The 25,933-nt window shown below is 44.3% G+C and overlaps 1 long non-coding RNA gene across 1 annotated transcript; it reads right to left on the reverse strand.

The window, feature by feature from the left end:
* Window positions 1–25,027, reverse strand: LOC137379828 (uncharacterized). Its single transcript, XR_010976924.1, has 3 exons — window positions 24,933–25,027; window positions 518–660; window positions 1–136 (listed from the first exon to the last, which is right to left on the reverse strand). It is a non-coding gene; the product is annotated as an uncharacterized lncRNA (long non-coding RNA).
* Between the last annotated feature and the right edge of the window lie 906 nt (window positions 25,028–25,933).

A 25,933-nucleotide genomic window follows, 5' to 3' on the forward strand; every position in this document is an offset into this window, starting at 1 on the left:
TCAGTCATCAATTGTTTGAGAAATCAATAGTCATCATTTTCACATTGCCTTCTACTTCCAGGAAATTAAAATGTAGATTGTGTATACATCAGTAGCGATCAAAAAGTGGATCATTTTTCCATGCATCGATGGCAATCTGCAAATCAACGGAAATAAAAAAACACAAATAAAATATAAGATGCACAGAAACCTTCGATTTTTATCTATTTCATTCAGTAGCGAGACCTATGATACCTTGATCTGGCAGTAAAACAGCATCAATGATATCCACAAAGTAATGAATGTTTGTTCCATCTGAATGGAAAACTTACAGATAAAATTATTCTAATTATTTATTCCTGGAAATAACAGATTAGAGGTGTGCATTCAATATAAGTTGTTCAAAACCAGGAGTTTTCCCTAAACAATGATGAAATATAAAAGCCAGATTAAAACTGATGCGGATCGTTGCTCCATCTCCCAGGGGTTTCACTTTACATTGAAAGTGGAATAAGGTCAATGAAAAGAAAGAGCTTGCCTTCATTTGCTGTCTGCTGCTACTGACGATGAGGGAATGAGGGTATGGTGATGTTCTAAATCCTTTGGACCCAGAGTTCCACTGCAGAGCAATGTAAACACAACTGCGCATCGATCTAACATGGTGTGAAGTCCATCAAGGTCCTGTGGAGAGATTTCATTTCACTTGCACATAGAAGGGCTTTGTTAATTTCACCATTCAATCATCACCATATTAACAAAAGTAAGTAACCCCTCATTTAAGATAAGGAACAATGTGGAACTTATTTAATATTTAAACATTATTTTGTTACCTTTGTTAAATATTGCACCAAGATGACAGATGTCTGAAAGTGTAGGATTGTTTTAACCACCTGAAGAGTACAGCAGTATATCTACATCAGAATGAAAATTATAACAAGATAACAGCTTTATTATATTCATATCATTCTGTAAATGTATGTGTTTTGTACTCCCTTCCCATTCTCTTAGTTATATTGAATATTCAGTTAAATTTCAGCACAGATGGAGACCAATCAGCTCATTATATATGTGTCAGCATAGTTCCACATTGGAGCTATCGATTCAAATTACATCTCTGTTTTATTCTCATATCCTTTTATAATTTCTCTCATTAAGGTGTTGAACTAATTCCCTCTAACATTTTGTAATAACTCAGCTTCAATAGCCACTGGTAATATTCTTTTAGCTCCCATGGTTAGAACATTTCTGCTAGCCACCCAATAGTAATATTTCTTAGAAAATCTTTTTTTGTAAATGTTATTTGAAATGAATTCAAGGGCAATAGATGTATAAACTCTGCTGCCCATGTCCTAACTCGCATCAAGTCCCATTCACCCATTACTTCTGTGCTCACTGATCTACATGGCTCCCAGTTAAACAATGCCTCCATTTTAAAATTCTCATCCTTGTTTTCAAATATCTCCATGATCTTGCCCCTTCCTATCTCCGTAATCTCCTCCAGCCCCACGATACTTGGAGATATCAGTGCTCCTCTAATTCTGGCCTCTTGAGCATCCCAATTTTAATTGCTCCAACATTCGTGGCTGTGCCTTCAGCTGCCAAGGCCCTAAGCTCTGAAGTTGTCTCCCTAAAGCTCTTTGCCTCTCTACTTTGATTTCCTCCAGTCAGGCACTCCTTAAAACCTACCTTGTTGACCAAGTTTTTGCCATCTGCCCATAGATCTCCTTCTGTACTTACTCAGTGTCATATTTCTTTTTGTAATGCCTCTGTGAAATGCCTCGGAATGTCTATTACATTAAAGGCACTATGCAAATACAAGTTGTTTTTGCTGTTGAGTAGATGTCAATAACACAATATTTTATAGAATAACATCTCACAATCTAAACATTATATAGGATATTCATCTGCACTAGACTCTCAGGTGGAACTAAACTGTTAGATTGATAATGTATGAGCTCAATTCTGCTTCAAATTAAAAAACTTCTATATTATATGGCATTTTCTTTTGACTTTAGCTTTACATGTTTTTCAACTAATTAGTATTAAGATAGAAGCTGCTCAGTGGTATTAAGTCATCTGAAAGAAGTAGGCCAGAATTCTTGATTTGTACATTGGACAGGATGTGAAGGACTTGTCTGAATGCCTAATGTCACGGAACTATTTTTTTCCCTCCTTTGTTTAAAACAGTGTGCCTTTAAAAACTAAGAGGCACAGTGTGCCCACTGCATCTGTCTCCTAGGCCACAGCACGGTACGCTGTAACTTTTAACTGTGTGCAAAAACCAGCTAAAACCAGTTTAAACTGGGAGACCAGCCAAACATTTTGCTTTGAAGGAAGAAAATTCTCTCAGCAGAAATTCTACAATGAGCTACAGGCTTTATTGATTGCCGAAGGAGAAAGAAAAATCCTTTAAAGGGAACATTTGTAATGCTGGAGGTAGCAAAATTCCTTTTCTTTACTTCCAATCTAAGACGTCTTTGCTTTAAGATTGACTCTCTCTTGACTGATTGTATTTTCTGGAATTCGCAGTAAAGTTTCATCTGAAAGACTACCAATTTTAAAATCCAAATATAGACCTGTCGTTATACTCCATGTTGAAAGAACTGTGTGACATCTGTTGCAGGCAAAAGAAAGCGCCTTTAACTAGAATGTCCCAGAGTGTGGGGCCAAAGCAGCCAAAAGTGGAGTAATGCGAAATGAATGGGGTGTGGAGTGAGGGGAATGGATAGAAGCAGACCAGAATGTGAAGAGGGAACTGTACATGTATGATCATAAGACCCGCTTAAGGGATGAGGCTATGAAGGCTAGGAACTCTGCGGTGAGTATCTCACCTCCTGGCTCCCCAAAGCCTGTCCACCATCTACAAGGCACAAGTCAGGAGTGTGATGGAATACTCTCCACTTGCCTGGATGGGTGCTCCAACAACACTCAAGAAGCTCAACACTATCCAGGACAAAGCAGCCCACTTGATTGGCACCCCATCCACAAACATTCACTCCCTCCACCACTGATGCACAGTGGCAGCAGTGTGTACCATCTACAGGATGCACTGCAGCAATGCACCAAGGCTCCTTAGACAGCACCTTCCAAACCTGCGACCTCTACCAACTAGAAGGACAAGGGCAACAAATGCATGGGAACACCACCACCTGCAAGTTCCCCTCCAAGCCACACACCATCCTGACTTGGAACCTTATCGCCGTTCCTTCACTGTTGCTGGGTCAAAATCCTGAAACTCCCTTCCTAACAGCACTGTGGGTGTACCTACCCCACATGGACTGTAACAGTTCAAGAAGGCAGCTCAACACCACCTTCTCAAAGGCAATTAGGGATGGGCAATAAATGCTGGTCTAGCCAGCTATGCCCACATCCCATAAATGAATAATAAAAAAAAAATGAGGCCATGGAGGCGAAGACAAGGAGAAGGACCTTATGAAATTTAGTGATCACAGGAAAATAGGGATATTGAACTTACTACAACATAGGATGTGAGAACAGAGTTTTAGATGAGTTGCAATTTACAAAACATAAAACTGTCATCTGGCAAGGAGATTATTGGAGTAATCAAGCCTGGATGTTTTGGAGATGTAGATTAAGAAAGGCTTGCATTTATACAGCACATTTCATGACCTCACGACATCCCAAAGCAATTAACAGCCAATTAAGTAGTTTTGAAATCTCCATTGTAATGTTGGGCAAAACGGCAGTCAGTTTAGCACACAGCAAGGTCCCACAAACACTGAGGTAATAACCAGATCATTCTTTTTTTGTGATGTTGATTGAGGACACTGGAAGAACTCTCCAGCTCTTCTTCAAATTGTGATATGGGTTTTTTACAGCAAGTTTGCCAAATATATGGCTCGCGGGCCAGGATCCAGCCTGCCAAAGATTGCCATCCGGCCCGGGGATGTATTTCAGAAGAGGGGTGGGGAGGGGGGGGAACAGAGAGAGAGGAGAACAGAGAGGGGGGAACAGAGAGAGTGAGCGGGGGAGGAGACAGAGAGAGGGCAGAACAGAGAGAGGGGGAAGAGAGAGAGAGGAGAGAAGAGAGAGAGAGGGAACAGAGAGAAGTGGGAACAGAGAGAGGGGGGAGCAGAGAGTGGGAGACAGAGAAAGAGAGAGAGAGAAGGGAAGAGAGAGAAAGAGGGGCAGAGAGAGTGAGGATGACACAGAGAGGGGGGAACACATGTGGGGGGGAACAACACAGAGAGGAGGGGGCACAGGGATAGAGAGAATCAGAGAGAGAGAGAGAGTCAGAGGGAGAGAGTCAGAGAGAGAGAGGGAGAGAGAGTGATCACGATCACTTCTGACAGATGGACATCTATCTGGAATACTCCACATCACTACAACAAATGTGCAGACAAACACTGACCACTTGTGCAAGGAAACAATTGCCAGGTAGCTGATGAAATCAGTGACCAACATAGTGATGAGAAAGTAAGTCAATAAATGAATCTTCTAATTTAAAGCTTCTTCATAAAAATGCACATTTGTTGTTGTTTTGATTAATAGTAAGATAAAATTTTAATGCCTTCATCTTTCCGGACTTGTCTCATCAGCACCCACATGTAAGACAAAAATTGTAATATGGCCCCCACGCGAAAAGGAGGGATACCCTGCATTATCACCAAATGAGAAAGCAGACTAGGCATTGCTTTAAATCTCAGCTATAAGATGGCATCTCCAACAGTGCAACATAGTCTCAGCACTGTACCGAATTGTCAGCCTAAATTGTGAGCTCAAAGTTTCTGGAATGGGAGCTGAACCCACAATCTTCTGAATGAAAGGTAAGTTAAGGCTGACATCTAAAGATAAATGTTTCAACCTCAGAGAGGGTGAGGTCGGGGACAATATTGTGAAGGTGAAAATATGTGGACCTGCTGGTGCTGAGGATGTGGGGTTCAAAGGTCAGTGCAGAATCAAGGAGGACATTAAGGGCTGGATTTTCAATTGCTGATGGGGGCGGGAGTGGATGCTGGCGCAATTTGAAAATCCGACTGGAGGGCGGCACTGGGTCCCTTCGTCTCTGGAACATGAATTGATTTTGAAAGGGACGTCGGGAGTGGGCAGCGCCTCCAATTCAGTGACGTGGAGCTCATTGAGGAGCTCATGAAAAGGCTTGTCAGGAGCAGTTTGCGATATTCAATAGGAGGGCATGGGGAAAACACATGTCTGGAACACGGCAGGCTGTAGAAGCCATGAACACTGCTGGGGGTGGGGGGCGATGAGGGCTGTTGGAAGAGATTTTTAACATATTGCAGAAGTGCAAAATAAAGCTCAGCTGCTCAAACAGTAGCACAGAGTAGCCTTCGCTGGAGCTGAAAGACTTGTATTTGTGAGTGGTGAGCAATAGGAATCTGGAGAGGGACATGAGGCCGCTGGCATCACTTGGGCATCTGGGGTTGGCAGAAGGCCTGCTGAACGAACAAGCACCAGCTGAAGCAGTTGACATGGGAACAGGTTACTCTGATATTGAACAAAGCAGGCTGGATGAGCTTGCACAGATGCATCCTCCTAGACAGGAGAAGGCCAGAGGAACACAGTGGGGGGTTGCAAGGGGAAGAACGCGCTACCCAGGACATTGGGTCTACCACCCAAGAGTCAGGTACCTGCAAATAACAGAGGCCCTGTGCCATAGAAGGTTGCCCCCAGCCAAGCAGTTGATACAGCACTGAAACAGGCCCTTCGGCCCACCGAGTCTGTGCCGACCATTAACCACCCATTTATACTAATCCTACACTAATCCCATATTCCTACCACATCCTCACCTGTGCCTATATTCCACTACCACCTACTAGGGGCAATTTATAATGGTCAATTAACTTATCAAACTGCAAGTCTTTTGGCTGTGGGAGGAAACCGGAGCACCCAGAGGAAACCCACACAGACACAGGGAGAACTTGCAAACTCCACACAGGCAGTACCCAGAATTGAACCCAGGTTGCTGGAGCAGTGAGGCTGCGGTGCTAACCACTGCGCCACTGTGCCGTTAAGTGAAATCAATGGCGTGGTTCCTGACCCCTGAATGAAAATCCAGCCATAAGTCCACATACTACTGGGCTTGACCTGCAAGAGTTCTCAGAGACAGAATCTGCTGCCATGATTCCCAGTTTTAAGTGGAAAGTAAACACCATACAGGGTGTTGGGGGTGGGGAGGCGTGCGGTTATATTTTCAACTTTGGCAAAGGTGTCAAACAAGCAGTAGTGGATCAGCCACCTGCAAGACACCCTGTCCAGTTCCCATAAAAATTTAAAAATTAAAGACCTATTGTGAAAATGTAAACCTCACATTATATGGTACCTTATTACTTCTGTCAGAGGTGAACCTAAGTGCCTCACATACAATAAATTATTTTGAAGTGGAATGAGTATTATGTCTGCAAAAATCAAAGTCAATTTGCACACAGCAAGCTTCTATGAACAGCAATTGGATGAATGTCTAGTAAATTTATTTTTGGTGGGCCGTAAACTGGCGAATGGCCAGCCATTATAGAAACCGCCAGGTTCAATCAATGGGAAGGAAGTTCACACAGTTTCTATAGTGACAGCTTATTGCCTGGGCATCAAATGGTGTTGATGAGGGAAGAATGTTGGCCAGACCTGAGGAATAATGGTGGCGATAGCTTGGTGATTAATGGCAATTAATTGACATAACCATTTGATCAGGATACTCTTACAGATTTACAGTACATTTCAACATTCAGTTCCCACCTTTAGGCTCAATCCCTGCTCCTAACCAATTCTCCCGGTAATATCATAAACACTAATTGCATATACAATTTCTCACACTCTCATTTTTTTAAGGGATGTTTGATGGTGAGGCTATGGAAATTTAGCTTGCTTGGAATCTGTTATAGACGGCATTTCGCTTTTATGAAGAACTCTTAAGTTAATTTTCTCAATGTGTTTTATTTATGCTGTGTTATTAAATTACCTAATTTCATGTCTCAGTCCTTTGAAATTGTAAATAAAGAGATGCAACCTTCTATAAAGATTGTGATGTTGACTTGTACCATGCATAGCATCTGATTGAACATCAGATATAAATTTATAACATACCATAATTCCCCTTCTCCCTTTCATGCATCCCATTTCATTTAAACTGCAATTTTGAACTCCGATATGAAGCATGTACATAATTAAACATTGCCTTGTAGCTACTTAGGGAAGTCCATATTTTTGCTTGGTTGCATTTGTATTATTGAACATGTGTTATCCCTACGTATGCAGTTTTGATGTCACAGCTCTGGTGCTGGCTGACAGAAGCCATAAAGCACAAGTCATAAATTCTAGCTGGAATGTGCACATGGGTTGTATGAAATGTATTTGATTATGGCTAGGTAAAAAAGTTGATTCTGGTTGGTTGAAAGCCATTGTAAAAAGCTATATTATATCGCTTGTGTGGGTTACAGAGTGATGTTTTATTTCCAGTAGTTTATTTACCTGTCTAGACTATTTTGATAGCTCTGGCAAAAAACTACCACTGGTAGTTCATAGAGTCTGAAAAACTAGTACCTCCCCAAATGGATTCCTCATGTGAGCAACCCTGCCTTAGCACACCAGCAAGCATAACTCCGCACTCTTCACTCCAGATCCAAGCATCATTCAACCCAGCTTCCTGATTCACATTCCTCTAGTATCTGGACAGATTATTTCATTACCTTGTGCCCCCTGAATCATATCATTAGTCCTCCATAATCTAAATAATTTTACTAATTGCACCAAGTGGTTTTCCCTAGTCTCTTGTCACACCCGACAACAATTGCATCCCCTGACAAGACATAAAGTCAGCTTGAAGTTACCCACAAACATTCTCCATATTACTCTTGGTCATAGAGACAGAGTCATTTACAGCATTGAAGGAGGCCATTCAGCCCATCGAGTCCATGCTGCTTCTCCACAGAGCAATCTAGTCAGTCCTGTAATATTCTGTGTACTGTTAGTCTAGTACAGAATATCTAAAGAGTCCGATGGGTTAAAAGAAACGGGAGCTTTATTAAAACACATCTTACTGCTATAGCTTACATCTTCCAAGAGACTGCACGAAGGATTCACACGCATGGTGTTACATCACTTCCTGCCATGAGGTATGCAGTATGATTAGCATATTAACCCAGGAACAACCTAATGTCCAGTATACCTCATTATACTACATCTCCTCACAGGTCTCTGACTTCCATTTTTACATGGACAATCACTGTGGTGATTTCACATGTCCTCTTTTCCTTTGAAGGGGATTGAGGTTTTGAGTCCTCTGAGTGGTCTTTCTGACTCTGCTGTGCAAGAGTGGAATTGTTAGATGACTCAGGTTCATCATTCAGGTTGTCTTCTGGATCGGTGGATAAATGCAGCATCTCTGGTCCATTAGATTTTGGAGATTACCGATTTCCCTGGATAGGAAGCAGCTTATAGCCACCAGCACACACACCCATTTTGTCTCACCATATCATGCTCTATTTGGATAAGGTAGGACCTTGGTTACAGTGTCTGTTCAACCTCTTCTCTGTACCGATTTTGGTCTCGTATCCAAACTGGCTCTCCTGGTTGGATGTCTGACAGGTTTCGAATCTTGTGACATTTGTTATGGTTTCACCTCTGATTGGAGTGATCTCTCTCCTCTCTCTCCCTCACTTTGTCTAAGTCCTCAACTTGTACTTGTGGCATGAGCGAGAGAAGGTAGCTGGGTTTTTAGTCTTCTTTCCATTAGTAATTCATATGGCACGCGACCATTTTGGACTGGAGTTGAACCATAGCTCAGAAGTGCAAGTTGGATGACCTCATTCTTCTTCAGCAATGCTTTTACTGTAGGCACTCATCTTTAAGCTTCACCGTTGGCTTGAGTATATCTTGGTCAGCTGGTGGTATGAACAAATCCATATGAAAGTGAACTCTTTAAAGATTTTGTTGACAAACTGCAATCCATTGTCTGAGATTACATGGTCTGGAATTCCATGTGTTGCCAATCTCTCCTTCAATGATGTAATTACTGCTTCAGAAGAATGACCCTGCAGTTGCTTGACTTCTATCCATCTTGAGTAATTGTCTAATACAATCAAGAATGTTTTACCACTGTGTTCAAAAAGATCCATCCCAAGATGTTCCCATGGTCTTGATGGAAAGGAAGGTCACATCAATGGTTCTCTTGACTCCTGAAGATGAATAGCACAAGTAATACACTCCTCAGCCTCCTCTGTTCTAAGAAAAACAACCCTAGCCTATTCAATCTTTCCTCATAGCTGCAATTTTCAAGACCTGGCAACATTCTTGTAAATCTCCTCTGTACTTTCTCCAGAGCAATTATGTTCTTTCTGTAATGTGGTGACCAGAACTGTATGCAATACTCCAGCTGTGGGCTAACCAGCATTTGATACAGTTCCAGCATTACATCCCTGCTTTTGTATTCTATACCTCTGCCAATAAAGGAAAGCATTCCATATGCCTTCTTCACCACTTTATCTACCTGTCCTGCCACCTTCAAGGACCTGTGGACATGCACTCCAAGGTCTCTCACTTCCTCTACCCCTCTCAATATTCTCCCATTTATAGTGTATTCGCTTGCTTTGTTTGCCCTACCCAAATGCATTACCTCACACTTCTCTGGATTGAAATCCATTTGCCACTTTTCTACCCACTCAACCAAACCATTGATAGCATTCTGGAGTCTACAGCTATCCTCTTCACTCTCAACTACATGGCCAATTTTTGTGTCATTTGCAAATTTCTCAATCATACCTCCCACATTTAAGTCCAAATCATTAATATATACCACAAGAACATAAGAACATAAGAACTAGGAGCAGGAGTAGGCAATTCAACCCCTCGAGCCAACCTTGCCATTCAATACGATCATGGCTGATCTCATCTTTGCCTCAACTCCACTTTCCTGCCCGTTCTTAATAACCCTTCAACCTATTACTAATTAAAAATCTGTCTATCTCCTCCTTAAATTATTCAATGTCGCGGCATCCACCGCACCCTGGGGTAGTGAATTCCACAGACTCACGACCCTTTGAGAGAAGTAATTTCTTCTCATCTCTGTTTTAAATCTGCTACCCCTTATCCTAAAACTATGACCTCTCGTTCTAGATTGCCCCACAAGAGGAAACATCCTCTCTACGTCTACTTTGTCAATCCCCTTAGTCATCTTATATACCTCGATTAGATCTCCTCTCATTCTTCCAAACTCTAGAGAGTAAAGGCCTAAACTGCTCAATCTCTCTTCATAAGACAAACCCCCTCATCTCTGGAATCAATCTAGTGAACCTCCTCTGAACTGCCTCCAGTGCAACTACACTCCTCCTCAATTAAGGGGACCAAAACTGTACGCAATACTTCAGGTGCGGTCTCACAAATGCATTGTATAGTTGCAGCAACACTTCCATACTTATATATTCTATTCCTTTTGCAATAAATGCCAAAATTCCATTTGCCTTCCTTATTACCTGCTGTACCTGCATTCTAGCTTTCTGCGATTCATGCACGAGGACACCTAGATCCCTCTGCACCGAAGCACTCTGAAGTTTCTCTCCATTTAGATAACAATTTGCCTTTCCATTCTTCCGACCAAAATGGATAACCTCACACTTATCTATGTTAAACAGACAGCAAGGGACCCAACACTGAGCCCTGTGGAATGCCACTGGAAACTGCTTTCCATTTGCAAAAACATTAGTCGACCATTACCCTTTGTTTCCTGTCACTGAGCCAATTTTGGATCCAACTCACCACATTCCCAAGACCAATCTGCCATGTGGGACCTTGTCAGTTGCCTTACTAAAATCCATGTAGACAACATCTACTGCACTACCCTCATCAATCGTCCTTGTTACTTCCTCAAAAAATTCAATTAAGTTAGTAAGGCACAGCCTTCCCTTAACAAATCCATGTTGACTAACCGTGATTAATCCGTGCCTTTCTAAGTGACAGTTTATCCTATCTCTCAGAATTGATTCTAATAATTTGCCCACCACCGAGGCATTCCAGATCTTCAGCCTCTCTTCACAACCGAGGAGAAGGCATTAGAATTGGCAGGGACCCAGGGAAGCCACTCCATATCAGATGGAAAGACAGGAGTCTCCACGCAAGAGAGTGAGGATTTTCATCTATCAACATACAGTTCACTTCTGGAGACCCACATCACGTATGGTGGGCATGATGAGATCTGCACAGCCTAACCCACACATTTGTGTTCTCTCATGCAGGTCGGCATTCGCAGGAATCTCAACTGGAAGCAGGACAGTGGTTAACCTCTGAGGAGGAGGAGCACCCAAAGGATGCACCATCCCATGACTCTCATATACCTTCCATCATCGCAGATACTTTCACCTCAGTGACTCACTGCTCAGCTGTAGAATCAGGGTCACAAGCTGGTGAGAGCACTCCACATGCGCTCGGGCAGCTGGCTGAGGCTGAGACAGCTGAGACCCCTGACAGTTGGAGGAATGTGGGTGGCCAGGTCAATGCTGAGCCCCAGGCAGATGACAAGTCTCTGGTTGCGACAGCACAGGGCATGCTGGAGTTGCAGAGAGAGGTAAGGCAACATCTGGCAGAGATGCCAGAGACAATGCACAGCCATGAGTGGACGATGGAGGAGTCCATCCATGTCATGAGTGATGTTATATCTCAGGCAAGTGAGTGCATGGCTTCCGGCTTCCTCCATCGAGAGGTTGGCGACCCTCACGGACAGCCAGATTCCACAAAGTGCGCAGACCTTCACACCATCGCCTTGGCTATGAGCTCAACGTAGCGGTGGGAAGGCTAAAGAAGGAACAGGAGCCTGGAGACTTCTTCAGCTCCATGTCCTTCCCTGGTGAGCAGGGAAGTTCAAGTGAGCCTTGAAAGGGAGGAGGAGAGGCTGACTTCCACAGCTGGGGGCTCCCCTCAGGACATTCTGAGTGTGGACAGGGTCTCCGCCAGTGAGCCCAGCTCCAGTATCCGCGATGCCTGAGGAAAGTCCGGCACCTGTGCAGGAAACCTTCAGGCAGTTGGGGCCCTCCAGGCCTCAGGTATCCAGAGGACGGCTGCAGAAGCCATTACAGGCCAAGGGCAGCCTGATCAGCAGCCTGCTTCCAGCCCAGCTGCTGTCACTGGGATCACACCTCAGAGAAACACTTGAAAATGTATCAAGAAAACAACCTAGAGACACTTGGGAGTTCACAGGTGTTGAAATTTAACATCTGCTGCATCATATAAAGTTATTTTGTTTGTGCAATTAATCTTCATTGTGTAAAACCGGGTGCTCCGGTTTCCTCCCACATGCCAAAGACTTGCAGGTTGATAGGTAAATTGGCCATTAGCAATTGCCCCTAGTATAGGTAAGTGGTAGGGAAATATAGGGACAGGTGGGGATGTGGTAGGAATATGGAATTAGTGTAGGATTAGTATAAATGGGTGGTTGATGGTCAGCACAGACCCGTTGGGCCGAAGGGCCTGTTTCAGTGCTGTATCTCTAAAAACTAAAAAAAAACTAAAAAGTGATTATTCTATCATGCATTAATTGTGAGCTGCTGACTTCCCCCTTCCCCCTTTAATAGATGCCATGTCGGCACAGCCCTCGTTTGAATAGGATCTCCCACAGGCCAGAACATGTGGTTAAGCTGGGCGCTAAGCACAAAACACAATTAGAAAGGAGGTGACAGACTGCGTGCATTGAGGTGAGCCTTTATAGTCTTTACTCTGAGAGAACATCATGGTGGCTGGAAGCGGGTAAGTCTGAGATTATCTCATGTTCCCGTTATGCAAGCCTCCCCACCCTGCAGTGTTAGATTGTGCAGAGCACAGCAGATCACAACAAAACCCTCGCTGGGGCATACTATAGGGCTCCCCCAAATCGATCAAGGCAGCAGAATATCATCTTCAGCAGCCCAATGGCCTGCCCGATGGTTGATCGGGTGGAGCCATGGCAGGTGGTGTAACTCTCCTCTGCTGCGTTGCAAGGGTTCCTCACAGATGTAATTAGCCCTGTCTTCACTAGGTAGCCTTTGTCCCTGAGAGTCCATCCCGAAAGACAAGTGGGGGGCCGGAAAAGCTGTGGCACCTGGGACTTTCGAAGCATGGAGGCATCCTGGCTGCTTCCTGGGAAGTGGGCACACACCTGCAGGAAATGCTTTTGTTGGCCACAGACCAGTTGCACGTTGGTGGAATGGAAGCACTTCCTGTTGATGGGCGGCTGGCTGATCCGTTGGAGTCTCGATGGCCACATACATGCGATCTATCACATCTTGCACTTCAGGGCGTTTAGTGATGGCCCCAAATCTGATGGCCCACTCTGCCTGACTGTCAGGGTCAGTCCAGTAGTGCACATCGTAGCCAGCCCTCTTGAACAGGGCATTGGTCACCTCCTTGATGCAGCAGTGGATTGCTGCCTTGGAGAACCCACACATGTCCCTGATGGATCCTTGGAATGATCTTTATGCATAAAAGTTTAGTGCCATTGTGGGGCCACTGACATAGGGTGACCCCCAAATCCCATAGGTCACAAAAATTGGTGACGGCCTCCCTGAAGAGCTGTAGTCTTTGCTGACAATGGAACACGGACATTTGGAAGTAGCTGATTTGAGTCTGGGACACACTCTGGCACAGGTTGGCCATTCTTGGGATGGCCGGCTGCTGCTGCTCTTGTCATGGAGCTTCACGGGCAGGTGCACCTGCCTCCTGGCCTGCCCTCCCTCGGAGGCACTGCATCGCACCACGGGGGTCCAAAAGGTCAGGGTGTATGACACCCATGCCAGGTGCCCAGTGGGCCTGCAAAGCGCTGTCAATGCAGAGGCGTCCCTGCCTTGGCAACTGTGCCTTTCCTACTTCTCCCAGCAGACTCCCCGATGGACTTCAGTGCCCACCCTTGCTGATAACCAACCCTCTCATCCAGCAGTATGGGCACCTGACCATCTCACCCAACAGTTTGGACCAAGCCCCCCACCCCGCAAAGTTGCACACCACCCGAGGCCCTGCTCAGCTCGCACTCCCAGGAAGACCACAACCCTCCTTGCAGTGCACCCACGACTCAGCCGCCCATGCAGAGCGCACAGCACTGCAGGCCGACAATATTCTCTGCAATCCCCCCCGCCCCCTTCCCCTCTGCAGTGCTGCTCATGGCTGCCTACCCGCCACGGCATTGAAGCCTCGCCTCGGTGCCACCAGCTTTCAATGGCCGGCAATCTGAAGGCACGTGAGGGCTGCCCGTCACTCACTTAATTGCAAGTGCCCCCGTTGAATCACGATGAATTAGATGCAAATGTATTACAACTAAGTGCTCGTCAATTTAAATTGCAGTCCTGTTAGTGCTTTCCCTCCGCTGACTAAATCTGGAGCCGATGTTACAACGTCAGATATCCGGATGGACACTTACACCACCATTCCCGCTCCAATTGACCACGCTAAATTCAGCTCTTTGTGTGGTCGTATGTTTGATTTACTTTTCATCTCACCTTATTCTTCTTTCGCATCCCATCCCAGCTTTGGAAAAGCTGACAAATACTTAAAAAATTATTTCAGACTTTCTGAAGTCTGGGAGATTTTTTTTGTCCGAATGCAGATTTGAAGCAGTAATGTTTTCAATGGAATGAAAAGCAGTTAAGTTCGACAACATGTCAGCTGCAACACAGTGGGTAGCACTCTTGCCTCTGAGCCAGAAGGTTGATGCTCCAGTGCATTACTGAGTGAGTGCTGCACTGTCAGAGGTGCAGTCTTTTGGATCCGATGTCCACTAAGGGAGATATATAAGATCCCACAGCACTATTTTGAAAAAGAGCAGGGGAGTTATCCCTGGTATTCTGGCACACAATCAAGATCACTAAAACAGATTACCTGGTTGTTATCACCTTTCTGTTTGTGGGAGCTTGCTGTGCACAAATTGGCTACCATGTTTCTTGCATTACAACAATGACTACGGGAACATCCTGAGGTTGTGAAGGGTGCTATAGAAATGAAACTATTTTATTTACAACAAGCAGGCCATTGTTCAGGTGGTGAAGAGGAAAAATGTACCTTTAAGTGCCCACACACTTTAAAACTTTTGGCTATTCGTCCCCATCATCAGCACTTGGGCTAATGTGCAGAGAGGGTGTATTCTAGTCATTTAAATTATGTGACCTCATGTGGGTTGCGAAGAAAGAGTAAAAAGAGAGAAAAAAAAGACAGGTCGGGCCATAGAGGAACGAGAAAGAACATATTAGTGCCACCCAACCATCTCTGCAGTTTACCACTTTTAAGTACATTTTTTGATATGGGTCTTGTCATTAAAATCTCACGCTTAGAAATTGTATATGATGTTCACAGCTCTGCTCCTATGAAGAAATGTAATGAATTAGCCTCATTATAATTTTTCACATTCACAAAAAACTCTCTCCTACTCACTCTCAGCAGCCAAACATCCTCTGCAGACATGTGGTAAACTAATCTGAAACAGAAAGAATCTTTATGAAAGTATTGCAATGCCGCCATATTGGTAAGGATTACAACTGGCTGGAAAGACTGAAGCAAAAAGCTGCCTGAGGAATCAATCCCACATGCAAGCATATGGTCACAATCTCAGATGAACTAAATGACATTCTAATTGGAAAAACCCTAAGGGCTACAAAAGATATTGAGATACAGGCCCATATTTTCCTGCTTTTGGAAAGAATTATTAACTTTCACCTGTTTCTGTTTATGAGCATCACATGTCACTCAAACTGGTGGGCATACCAGGTTGGATTTGTGCCCCACAAATTTAATAATCCTGCCCAGCAGAAAATGGTAAATCAGTGATGCTCATCGTTATAATTGTAAAACAGTTAACAAGTTATTTATTCACCAGACCTTCTAACAAGCAACAACACAGTTGTGCAGTGAGGAAGTCAGAACACACAGGTAAAGGCTACTTGCAACATGCAGAATTCCTAGTTATCGGACCAAGGTTTCATGGCTCTTAAAAGGATGCATGAGAAACAAAATGAACCTTTTAGGGCCAGAAGTGTTCCAATAACCAGGTTTGGGCTTTGGTTGCCTATTTTGAGTGAACCACTGAAGTGACATTGGGTGTTGCAATGCCACAAAAAATGCCCAACAAAATAACTGGTTGTAACCAACTAAAAACCAATGTCAAATTAGATTTTATTATTCCCATCATCAATAGATCAACATAGGCAGGATTTTTCCCAAGGGTTTCACAACCCCAACGTCAGGTTCAAATGGGGGTCAAAAACCCGCACTATGTGGGGAACAGTCACCTGGCTGTGATTTTCCCCAAATTGGCCACTTAGTGGCCAGAGGGCAGACTCGGCAGTCCCTCAAAGCTGGGGCGCCAATAGGAGCAGCATTGAAGAAGCAGCATACTGTCTTTTCAGGTAAGTAAAAGAGAGGGTGCCGCCATTTTGAGGTGCTCTCTCTCCAACTTTTTAAAGTTTGATATAAAAAATAGACTCAGCAGACAGGCCACCATTGTGGAGGGGAAATCCCTCCATAGGGCGGCCTACGGCTGCAGCTGAAGCTGGGCAGGTGGGGAGGGCCTCAAAGCCTGCCTGGAGTACTACCCTACTGGTCTGCCACTGGAAGGCTGCTTCCAGGCAGCTACACTGGCCGGGATCTTGTGTGGCATTGTGAGGCGGGGTCGGAGGTGGGGGTGCACGGAGTATAGTGACAGGTGGCTGGCGAAGCGGGGGGCAGAGGGCCCGTCACCTCCCCGTTGCCAAGTGATCTTCCCGGCAGGTGGGATAGGCCAATGACGGCCTTCCCACCCAGAGGCTAATTGAGGCCCTTAAATGGCCTATTAACGGCCAGTTAAGGGTCTCTTCCCAGTACGGCTGGGATCTTACCAGCAGCAGAGGGGATGCCTCGGCTACATGGGGAGGTCCCCTTTTTATCACAAGACAACCTCCCTGTGAGCTTGGGGTGGGAGGGGTCCTTCCTCCATGGGCTATTTATGGCACACAAAGGACCCCCACCGGGAACAACTTTACTCAGCAGGGCCTCCTCCCTCTCCCTGGACTGCACAACCATCCACCAACAACCCCCCTCACCATCACTGGGGCTTTTCAAACTGGCCCCGATGACCCCACCTCACCTACCTCTAGTCCGGCATTCCAGCACTGGCCTGGGTCCAGTACGGGTGGTGGTCACTGTTCCCGGTGGCATTGCTGATACTGCTGAACTACCGGCCATCTGATTGGCCGGCAGCTCTTGAGGTAAGATCCTTGTCTTTAAAGGGACAGGATCCCAAATCCCGAAATGTTGATTGAAAAAGACCAGAGGATCACTCCGGGGGGCACAAAAAGGCAGAGGCAGGCTTTCCCCCGCCTTTTCGTCCCAGCGACGGGAGCCCCGCCTCCAGCACGAAATCCAGCCCACTGTTCCCCAATGCCTCGGGGTGCCTGGAGGCCGACTGGTAAATTCCAGTCAGCTTCTGACAATCGGCCTCAACAGGCCTTTCACTAACCTTGGCTACATGGCGCTTAAAGGCGGGTAGCCTTGCTGCCTCTGAACCTGCCGCTGAGAAAATGGTCGAAGGAGCAGGATAATGTTGGGGAACCAGCCCGCTGGTCAATGGCATGAAATTCTGCACCCGCCCCCAGCTGGGCCTAAAAATTCAGTCCATGTATCTTGCAGTGTCCATCAGTCCTGAAAAGCTTGAAGAGATTCTTTAGGCATCACATGATTCAGTGCCACATTCGCTATGATGCGTATGAGGCCAAGGAAAACCGGTAAATCAGAGCATCCCATTCTCAATGATCTTGTGCATACTGGACCCGGTGGATGGCAAGTTTTGCCAGGCCCAGGAACAGACTGACCAGGTGACCATCCAACCTGCTCGCACCAACCTAAAGGATAAAACATTCGGAATAAACGGGTCTTTTTCCAAGTGGGGTACCGCAGCGATCAGTGCTTGGGCCCCAGCCATTCACAATATATATTAATGATATAGATGAGGGAATTAAATGTAATATGTTCAAGTTTGCAGACGACACAAAGCTGAATGGGAGTGTGAGTTGTGAGGAGGATGCAGAGAAGCTCCAGTGTGATTTGGACAGGTTGAGTGAGTGGGCAAATGCATGGCAGATGCAGTATAATGTGGATAAATGTGAGGTTATCCAATTTGGTGGCAAAAACAGAAAGGCAGATTATTATCTGAATGGCGATAGATTGGGAAAGGGGGATGTTCAGTGAGTCGCTGAAAGTAAGCATGCAGGTACAGCAGGCAATTAAGAAGGCAAATGGTATGTTGGCCTTCATAACGAGAGGATTTGAGTACAGGAGCAAGGATGTCTTCTGCAATTATACAAGGCCTTGGTGAGACCACATCTGGTGTATTATGTGCAGTTTTGGTCTCCTGATCTGAGGAAGGATGTTCTTGCTATGGAGGGAGTGCAGCGAAGGTTCACCAGACTGATTCCTGGGATGGCAGGAGTGACGTATGAAGAGAGATTGGGTCAATTAAGCTTGTATTTGCTGGAGTTTAGAAGAATGAGAGGAGATCTCATAGAAACCTACAAAATTCTAACAGAACTGGACAGACTAGATGCAGGAAGGATGTTCCCAATGGCGGGGGAGTCCAGGACCAGGGATCACAGTCTAAGGATAAGGGGTAAGCCATTTAGGACTGAGATGAGGAGAGATTTCTTCACCCAGAGATTGGTGAACCTGTGGAATTCTCTACCACGGAAAGCAGTTGAGGCCAAATTGTTAAATATATTCAAGAAAGAGTTAGATATAGTTCTTAGGGCTAATGGGATCAAGGGATATGGGCAGAAAGCGGGAACAGGTTACTGAGTTTGGATGATCAGCCATGATTGTATTGAATGACGGAGCAGGCTCGAAGGGCGGAATGGCCTACTCCTGCTTCTATTTTTTAATGTTTTTCTATGTTTCTATGTGGAAGCTGCTGCAACCTCTGGCACTACGCATGTAAAGAATAGCTTCTTATGCACCACAAAATACACAAGCCCCTCATCTGTTTGTAAAGCGGCTTAGGAGTTTGTAGCTATTACTGTGCAACACCTTCTATTCCAAGTATCTAGTGGTATTGGGATGGATGCCCAAATACTACAACAACAACATGCATTTATATAGTTGCTTCACAGAAATGTTATCAGACAACATTTGACACCAAGCCACAAAGGAGGTATTAGGACAGATGACTAAAAGCTTTATCAAAGAAGTAGGCATTAAGGAGTATCTTACACCTTGGTATACAGAGCACAATTCCAAAATTTGCGGATGATACGAAACTTGGAAGCATTGTGAACTGTGAGGAGGATAGTGTAGAACTTCAAAAGGGTATAGACAGATTGGTGGAATGGGCAGACAAGTGGCAGATGAATTTCAATGCAGAGGAATGTGAAGTGATTAATTTTGGTAGGAAGAACATGGAGAGACAATATAAAATAAAGGGTACAGTTCTAAAGGGGTGCAGGAGCAGAGACGACTGGGTGTACATGTGCATAAGTTATTGAAGGTGGCAGGACAGGTTGAGAGAGCTATTAATGAAGCACGCAGTATCCTAGACTTTATTAATAGCGGCATAGAGTACAAGAGCAAGGATGTTATGTTGAACTTGTACAAGCCTCAGCTGGAATATTGTATCCAGTTCTGGGCACCACACTTTAAGAAAGATGTAAAGGCATTGGAGAGAATGCAGAAAAGATTCACGAGAATAGTTCCAGGGATGAGGAACTTCTGTTCTGAAGTTAGATTGGAGAATTTGGGACTGTTTCCCTTGGAGAAGAGAAGGCTGAGAGGAGATTTGATAGAGGTATTCAGAATCATGAGGGGTCTAGACAGAGTAGATAGGGAGAAACTGTTCCCATTTGTGAAAGGATCAAGAATGAGAGGGCACAGATTTAAATTAATTGGCAACAAAAACAAAGGTGACATACGGAAAAACTTTTTCATGCAGCGAGCGGTTAGGATCTGAAATGCACTGCCTGAGAGTGTGGCACAGGCAAGTTCAATGAAGGCATTCAAAAGGTAATTAGACTGTTATATGAAAAGGAAGAATGTGCAAGGTTACGGGGAGAAGGTGGGGGAGTAGCACTAGGTGAATTGCTCACTCAGAGAGTTGATGCAGACACGATGGGCTGAATGGCCTCCTTCTGTGCTGTAGCACTTCTATGATTCTGTGATTTTGTGAGTAAAGAAGAAGAGAGAGATAGAGTTAAGGAGAGGTTTAGGAAGAGAATTCCAAAGCTTAGGGCCAAGACAACTGAAAGCATGGCCACCAGTGGAGGGGCAATGTAAATTACGGGTTGTAAAAGAAGTCAGAATTGGAGGAGTGCAGTGTTCTCAAAGGTTATAGGTCCGGAGGAGGTTGCAGATAGAGAGGGGCAAAGTCATGGAGGGAGTGGAACACAAGTATGAGGATTTTAATCTAGGAACATTGCTGTACTAGCAGCCAATGCAGGTCAATCTTGGGCTTTCCACTGGAGAGGATTGACATCATTGATTTGTGACAAGTTCTGGGTGGGGGGTGGGGGGGGGCGGGGTGGGGTGGTGTGCGGTGGTAGAGGAATTGAGAGTGAATGGGCAAATACGAGGCTGGAGAAGAGCAGAGTCAGGGACCTACTGGATGATGATGGACCAGGGTGGATGTTGCCAGAGCCATTAAATGTCAGGCATTACATCCATCTTGTGTCCATAGCCATCTAGCAAACAAAGTCTACATTAAGCCCTGATGTGGTAAGGTGCATCAGGGAGGCTCAGGCTCATGGACCAGTTACATCTGACATCACCTCTATTGGGATGCAGCTGTGATCTGCAGGAGGTCCCACGAGGAATGCCTGCCTGTACTGTAGCCAGACTGCCTGTGGCTGCCTGAAGTTGAGGGTGATGGTCGCCTTCAGAGCCACAGAGAGAGACCGATGTTCTCATACAGTTGGTGACAGCGGTGCCCTATTGCCTCTTTGTTAAAATACACTTCTTATGCACAACTCCTCACAAAGGAAGAAATGAGTGATTGTTGAAATCAGTTGCAGTTTGTTAGGCAGACTACTTGAGATATAAGTAAGTAAGGAAAAATGGATAAGATGTGAAGAGACCATGTGCGATGTATCCTCCAGTGTTGCCACTCTTCACGGCCATGACTCACCCCCGCCCATGATATTCAGAATGCCCTCCTGAAGTGGGGAGAGTGTGTGCAGTTGGAATCTGACTTCTCTGCTTACTGCTTGCTGCCTTATGTTGTGTGCAGCCTTCTCCTGCAAGAAAGAAGATGCCATGTTATGACAGCCAAATAAGCTGTTTTGGAGAACATGCCTGTTATGGTCAAATAATGCAGATGTTGTGTATAAATTATATGAACATACAAACAAACAAATTAGGAGCAGAAGTAGGCCATTCGGCCCCTCAAGCCTGCTCCACCATTCAATAAGATCATGGCTGATCTGTTTGTGTCTCGAATTCCAAACTCCCGTCCACCCCCGATAACCTCTGATTCCCTTGCCTAACAAGAATCTATCTACCTCTGCCTTAAAAATATTCAATGACCCCGCCTTCACCACCTTCTGAGGCAGAGTTCCAAAATCGCACAACCCTCTGACAGAAAAAAAATTCTCCTCATCTCTGTCCTAAAAGGGTGACCCCTAATTTTAAAACAGTGCCCCCTAGTTCTGGACTCACCCATTAGAGGAAGCATCTTTTCCACACCCACCTTGTCTAGACCATTCAGGATCTTATAAACTTCAAATAAGTCTCCCCTCACTCTTCTAAACTCCAGAGAAGACAAGCCCAGTCTGTCTAACCTTTCCTCATAAGACAACCAGGCAACCAGCTCATTCCAGGTAACAATCTTGTGAACCAGCCAGCACCGCCTCTAATGCATGAGGTGTGGGGAAGTGAGGATTGCAATAGTGATAACAGTAGAATGTTCAGAGTGCGTGAGTATGAGGAGAATGTGGTGGAGTGAAGTGTTGTGCAATGATTGTAGCAGAGTGAAAGAAAGCGAGGAGAGTGATGTGAATAGTGGGGTGCAGGTATAAGAGGAGAGTTCTTCAGGTGAGAGGTAGGATTCTTACCATGACAACTCAGTTAGCATCATTAAACTCTTTTTCAGCACTACAGCATTCATAGGAGTTAAACTTCTTGCGTTGACCTCCTCAGGCAGTTCTTGCCACTGACATTGGAGATATTGTCCAGAGTGCTTTCTGTTCCCAGTGCGGGGGAGTAGGATCTCCCTCATCTTAAACCAAGGCCACCAAAGTGGCATTGGAGAACACTTGCAGCCAATTTTCTCCTTCAAACCCGTTACCTCCAGTCTCCTGTCAGAGTGCATCACCACTTTAAGAGGTGCAGACTGCTTTAAGTGCTATTAAAGATGTCTGATTCCCTGATTTCCTGTCAGATGCACAGCCAATAAGCAGCAGGGGTAATGCTGCCTACATGCCTATCTCAGTATAATGAGCAGCCAGCACCAATTCCACATGTTACCTGTGCCCATGTGAACAGGTACCTGTAACCCTGCGTGTTCATTTTCAAACACGATTGAGATTCTAGCCCATGGCTCTCATATTGGAGAAGTCTGTACACAACACAGCAAAATTTGTTATATTAATTCCACAGTGTAAGAAACAGAGAAATTAGAATACATGTTCTAGAGAGGAATATCCCACCTTTATACAGCAAACCACAGCATTCCTTGTGTAAATAGAAAATAATGGCTTCTCCAACTGGGAAACTATGTTTTCCAACTCACAATGAAAAATAACCATGACTACCAGGAAAACTAACTGGATTAAGTGTAAGTCAATGCATTATTTACCTTAATTGTATTAATCACGCTTAATCATGTAGACCATGTAATCATTTCTTTCATATTAATGAATGTAAACTGGTTGTGGGGAAGTCTTGTGGGCAGAGGTTGTCTCATGGTGAGCTACGAAAGGAGAATTCTGACCGAAGACATTATTGCTGGGATAGTTTTAACTAAAACACACACACACACACACACATGTCACAGCATGTCCCTGAGGTGGTGGATTTGCCACAGACACTTCATCTACAAAAACTGAACTAGACAATGGCCACTCAGGAATGTGTGAATGGCCTTCTTCCTGCCCTAAGATACAGTAATCACGTCCATTATTGGCCTGCAACCGGAGAATTACCCCCTGCTGTGGACAGGATATGACCACATGGGGGTGGTCCTGGATGGCCAGGGTGGGATTAATAACCCAATCGGACGATCCGATTTAAGGTATTGCCTTATATGCCAAGGGCCAGGATCAGGATGGTGTAAAAAGTCACAGCCTCAAGGATATTGTTACTGCAGTCGGTAGAGTGGCCTGGTCAGCCATTCCAAAGTTGTGCTTAGAGATCTGTCGAAGGACTGATCACCTGAGATGGACCCTAGCTCGTGGGATTCCTAAGCAACCAGTGTCATTGTGAGTTTGTACTATTGCTTAGAGATTTAATAAAGGTGTATCACATTTAGTGAAGAAGTATCCAAGTTGTTGTGTGCCATTGATATCAAGAGTAAAGACAAGAACCTTTAGACCAGAGAGGGGGTCTTCCATGAGGATATACATTTTATAAATTTGTTGTGCAAAGTCAAGGATTTTGTTACATTTTTATTCATTCATGGGATGTAGGCAACACTGGTAAGACCAGCATTTATTGCCCATCTTTATTTTCCCTTGATATGGTGGCAGTTACCTGCCTTCTTAAATAAAACTAAGTGGCTTGCTTGGCCATTTCAGAAGGCAGTTAAGAATCAAATACATTGCTGTTGATCTGGAGTAACATACAGGCCAGACTGGGCAAGGGTGGCAGATTTCCTTCCCTGAAGGACATGAGTGAACCAGGTGGGTTAGTACAACAGTCCAGTAGTTTAATGGTCATCATTATTGACGCTCGCTTCTTATTCCAGCTTCTATTTATTTAACTAATAGAAATTCAATTCCCCAGCTGCTATGGTGGGATTTGAATTTTTGTCAGCAAATCTTTTGTCTAGGTCTCTCAATACTAGTCCAGTAACACAACCAATATGCTACTATACTCGGTAGAGAAATTAAAAGGCCGATTCTATCAGCATGGGCTGCTAACAGTCCGCCTCAACCGTTTTGTAAAATCAGCCTCTATGTTTTGCTTTTAACAATAGGTAATTTGAAAAACAGAAAGCTGGATTGTTTTATCACATGTTTTCACTGTTTATGAAGAGACATTCATGACATCAGCATAAGTTTGCTAGCTATGCTTCCCGTTGAAATGATGAGGAAAGTGGTTCCACGAAGAATATACTGCCAACCTGGGTCCAATTTTATAAAACATTTCTTTTTCTCCTGGAGCTAATGAAACTATCAGCCTCCAGCTGAATAGTTATAGTTTTTCCTGCTCAATCAGTTAATTTTTGAACATCACTGGGAATGCAGGATAAATAATCTTACACACATATAATTTTGAAATAAGACCCATAATTAGACTTGCACACATGCAAGGTACCAATGTGCAGCACTGATTTAAGGAAATCATTTTAACACACTTCACTACAAAATGTTAATGCTGGATTTTTTCTTGCTTTTCAGAAGACTTGCTGGTTAGTATGAATTTACTCTCTCATTGATAAATGTATGGAAGATAGGCCAATGAAGTAAAGGAACGCTGATTCGATGAATTCCAAAGCATGCAATCTTCAATCAGCATTATCCTATAGAGGCTGAAAAGTCCATAAATCCACTGCACCTGATGGTATCTTATGAAGACGGCACTTCCTGGCAGCAGCTCTAAGGCCGGAAACTGGAGAGCTGTTGGTGTGCAAAGTGCACTAATCAACTTACTAAATAAACATAGTGTGTTCTCTGGTACACTTTTCTCAGTTCATTGCTTAAACATTTAACAGCAGACCTTGAGTCTTTGAGCATAAATTATTGAACTCCAGAATCTGTCAGCTCATAAAATATGTGGCATCCAGATAGGATGTGTACTTACAGTCATTCTATTTGTGTTTATGGAAGTAATGCTTATTTAATCTAATTACGTAATTGCCCTACCTGCACATCTTAAGGAGCACATATGCAAGAACCGAGGAACCATGTGTTCTTCCACTTAAAACTGCTTTTAAACATCAGTTGCACAGGCTTTCTGTACACTAGGGACTTCTAACCTACACAACCCTTACTGGTCTGAATAAACAGGAACTTCACACAGCTTGCATAATAAATGCTATAATTGCTTGCACTTTAAAGTATTTAAAGTGACCCTTTGTACCACAAGCATAATTGTGACGATGGCAAAAATAACAACTTACATTTGTGCAGTGCTACTTATGTAAAAGAAAACATTTTGGTGCACTGAAAAAGAAAAGGAGGAACATCATGGAAGGTGGGAAGAAGCCCACCTATTTCATGGTTGAAAATAAGTTTTAGAATACTTTTGAAGACTGGCAGGGAGCAATGATGATAGTGAGGTGAAGTGTCTTTTGAAGAGAATTCCCAACGATTGGGGATGGTGACTGAAAGAATGACTTCTGGTGGTGGAGAACAGGAAGTGGAGAACAAACAAGTATCAAAGGCAGTAGAGGAAACAGAGCTGAAGAGGGTCACTCCAATAGGAGGAGTATGGCCATGGTTGAACTTGAAATGAGGATGAGGAACTTAAAGTCAACTTGTGGTACATGGAGCCAGTGAAGCTTGAAATTTAATGAGCATGTAGAAGAGGTTTGTGGAGCACTAGATAAGCTTGTGATAGAGAGATAGGAGTGTGGGCATGCAATATTCCAAAGGTGAAAGTAAGCAGTCTTGGATGCTGTAGTTAGGAAGCTAAGGTCAAGCAGGACTGCAAGATTGCTTACCTCTGAATGAAGCCTGATTGAAGCAGAAATTGTTTCAGGCTAATGTTTTGTAATGGATGTGCTCAAAAGGTATTAAAGGCTAGTTTAGTCTGTGCTAATATATATTAGAGAACTTGTTTATCTAAGTATCCTCCACAACTACACCCTTATATGTGCCTTCATTCTGATTTAACCGCACTCAGCACAATGTGGTACGAGTTT

Source organism: Heterodontus francisci, chromosome 18 (assembly GCF_036365525.1).
Source record: "Heterodontus francisci isolate sHetFra1 chromosome 18, sHetFra1.hap1, whole genome shotgun sequence".
In the NCBI taxonomy this organism is placed as follows: domain Eukaryota; kingdom Metazoa; phylum Chordata; class Chondrichthyes; order Heterodontiformes; family Heterodontidae; genus Heterodontus; species Heterodontus francisci.